Source organism: Macrotis lagotis, chromosome 1 (assembly GCF_037893015.1).
Source record: "Macrotis lagotis isolate mMagLag1 chromosome 1, bilby.v1.9.chrom.fasta, whole genome shotgun sequence".
Lineage (NCBI taxonomy): Eukaryota > Metazoa > Chordata > Mammalia > Peramelemorphia > Peramelidae > Macrotis > Macrotis lagotis.
This window is the reverse complement of record NC_133658.1, coordinates 834,621,478-834,625,101: the sequence shown is the minus strand read 5'-3', so window position 1 is coordinate 834,625,101 and position 3,624 is coordinate 834,621,478. Positions and strand designations below refer to the sequence as shown.

Sequence of the window (3,624 nt, the reverse complement as noted above, 5' to 3'; positions counted from 1 at the left end):
TTTTGTTTTGTTTTTCTTCCTTTGGAAGAAATTCTGAGAGGAGCTGCATCTATCAAGGTTGATCATCTCACAATGTTGTTAATGTACTCATTGTTCTTTTGGTTCTGCTCTCCTAGCTCAGTATCAGACTCTGACCATTCATGGTTTCTTATAGAACAATTAATATTCCATAGTACTCATGTACCATAACTTGTCTAACCATTCCCAAATTTATGGGTATCCCTTCAATTCCCAATTTTCAATTCTTTGCAGAATGAGCTGCTATGAATATATTGAAACATGTAGGACTTTTCTCATTTTTTAATGATTTCTGGATATAGACCTAGAATTAGAATTGCAGGGTCAAAGGATATGAACAGTTTTATTGATCTTTGGGTATAGTTCTAGATTGTGCTCCAGGATGGTTGGATCAGTTCACAACTCCACCAACAATGCATTAATGTCCCAATCCTCCCTCAACCTCTCCAACTTTGATTATTTTCCCTTTATTGTCATCTTAGCCAATCTGATAGGTGTAAGGTGATATTTTTGGAATATTTTTTCATATGATCATATATAGCTTTAATTTCTTCATTTGAAAGCTGTCTATTCATATCTTTTGACCATTTATCAGTTGGGGAATGACTTGCAACCTTATAAATTTGATGCAATGTCTATGTATTTTAGAAATGAGAGCTTTATCAGAACTCCTTGTTGTGAAGATTGTTTCCTATCTTTCTTATTTCCTTCTAATTTTGACAGCAATGATTTTATTAGTGCAAAACCTTTTTAATTTAATTTAGTCAAAATCATTCATATTGAAGTTTATATTATACTCTAATTCTTATTTGGTCATAAATTTGTCCCCTTTCCATAGATCTGATAGAGTATTTTTGTCTATTAATTTATCTATGGTATTGCCTTTATGTCTAAATCCTATACCCATTTTGACCTTATTTTGATATAGGGTATGAGATATGTGTCTACACCTGGTTTTTCCCTAGAATTTTCTACTTTTCCCAACAATTTTTTTAAAGTTATATGATAACTTTATTAAATATATAAAAGAAAAAGCTAGTTGTACATAATAAAAATGTAGTTTCATATACAAAGATTTTTTTTTCCTATTCAACTATTATTGAAATGTTTTTTTTTTATTTCTTAAGTTCAGAATAAAACAGGAAAAAAAAGAAGTAGGGATGAACTGAGGAGGAAAGAGAGATGGGTTATTTGGCTTTCCCCAGAGTCAGGGGTCATACCTGAGTGCAAGAATCCAGAGCTGTCCTTTCTAAGGTAGAATATGTCTATATATTCAATTCAACAACTGGTGTTGGTTCAGCACTCTTAGCACCCTCACCAGAGAAAGCCAACTCTCAGAGAGAGGAAGGGCAAAAGTTGTTTCCATGAGAGAAGGGAAAGAAAAGGGCTGAATGACTGAAATATTCTCTTTTGTATTGGAGTCTTCAGAAGGGAAATCAGAATTTTATGATAATGAGGGGCAAGTGTGACCTTTTTGGTTGGCCGGGAAAATTCTCCATGTTGAACTCTATAAGAAAGAGCCATTTATGGCCCACAGACATGGAATTTCTGATAATTGATCAAGAGCTGTTCCAGCCACATGGAGATGCTTTCTCTCTGTGTGTCTGGAAGCAGAGATCAGAGAGATAAAGGGGACACCTCAGTCTTTCTTGCCTCCCTGGGCCTGGTTTAGAGCTAGCAACTTGATGAGATTGGAGGATGACTTGGTGGATATTGTAGGGGGAGTCCAACTTCACTTTATCCAGTAGCATTTTCTTGATGGCAGCTGGAGAGATCTTCTCTTTGTCAGCCATGGACTGAAGCTCTCGGGTACGTATGCAAGAAGCCTCCACAGCATTGATGAGGAGGGAACGGAAGCCACCACTCTCTAGGAAGTGCAAGGCATGGATGGTGGCTCGCCCCAGGAGAACAGACATTATCCTTGAGCTGTCCTGGATGCTGTTCAGATTCTAAGAGCATCTTGGCAGCTCCCAGTAAAGCCTGGGCCCCCAGACGAACTGCCAAACAACGAGGTAACCCCATCTTCACACCACCATCTGCCAATGCATCCAAACCTGTAAATACATAGGCAGGCCCACTACCACTGAGACCAGTGACAGCATCAATAAGATCTTCTTCCACTTCAGTGCAGAAACCCACACTGCCCATTAGCTGTTCCAAAAGCTTCCCATCTTCCACCTGAGCATGGGTTCCTGTAGCATAAACTGTAGCACCCTCTTGTACTGCCACAGGGGTATTGGTCATGCAACGGATGACTTTAGGGGTTGGGTAGAAGGCTGTTAGTTTCTTCTCAATGGAGCTAATTGTGACTCCAGCTGCACAGGAGACCACAATGTGCCTGTCCTCAATATCATCCAGGATGAAGGGAATGATATGAGGTTTTACAGCCAAGAAAAGTACATCACTATGCTGTACTGTCTCCTTGTTGTTGGGGGTCAGGTTTACACCAATCCTTCTGAGTGTCTGCAGGTCCATATCTGCTGAGCTGGCCATTATCTTATGAGAGGCCAGAATACCTGCTGATGTGAAGCCTTTAGCCAGGGCAAAGGCCAGTTGGCCAGCTCCGATGAAGCCCACACGCATGGTTCCTTCCAGAGGCTCAGCTCAGCCAGCAGAACGAGAACAGGTGGAACCAAGGGAAGAAGGACAGCATCTATTTCTTCACTGCCACAAGACAAAGCTACCAACAATTTTTGTCAAATAGTGAGTTCTTATCCAAGAAACTATTATGTTTGGTTTTGTCACAGTTGATTGTTGTAGTCATTTACTACTGTTTCTTTTGAACCTATCCTAACCCACTGATCCATTACTCTATTTCTTAACTAATACTTGGAAGTTTTGATAACTGCTGTTTTATACTATAGTTTTGAATCTCAAAGAGCTAGGCCACCTTCCTTTTCAATTTTTTTCATCAGTTCCCTTGCTATCCTTGACCTTTGTTGCTCTAGATGAATTTTGTTATTATTTTTTCTAGCTTGGAAAAATAATTATTTAGTTTGGCACTAAATAAGTAATTTAATTTGGGTAAAATTATCATTTTTGTTAATTAGCTTGACCTAATCATGAGCAATTGATATTTTTCCAATTATTTAGATCTGACTTTATTTGGGTGAGAAGTGCTGTGCGATTGTGTTCTACAGTTTCTGGGTTTGTTGTGAGAGATAGATTCCTAAGTACTTAATGTTGTCTATAGTTTCTTTAAATGGAATTTCTCTTTCTATCTCTTGCTATTGGGCTTTGTTGTTTATTTGTAGAAATGCTGATAATTTATGTGGGTTTATTTTAAATCCTGCTACCTGGCTGAATTTGTTAATTGCTTCAAGGAGTTTCTTAAATGATTTTCTTGGGTTCTCTAAGTAGACTATCATATCATGTGCAAAGAGAAAAAGCTTTGCTTCCTCATTGCCAATTCTGATTCCTTCAATTTCTTTTTCTTTTCTTATTGCTAAAGCTAACACTTCTAATATTATATTGAATAGTAATGGTGATAATGGACATTCTTGTTTTACCCGGATCTTTTTGGAAATGCTCTGAGCTTATCTGCATTACATATAATATTTGTTGATAATTTTAGCTAGATACTACTTAATATTTTAAGGAGAACTT

The 3,624-nt window shown here is 37.7% G+C and overlaps 1 pseudogene; it reads right to left on the bottom strand.

Annotated features, from left to right (window-relative positions):
• Window positions 1-1,657: 1,657 nt before the first annotated feature.
• On the bottom strand, window positions 1,658-2,601 carry LOC141488963 (pyrroline-5-carboxylate reductase 1, mitochondrial pseudogene; annotated as a pseudogene).
• Window positions 2,602-3,624: the final 1,023 nt, after the last annotated feature.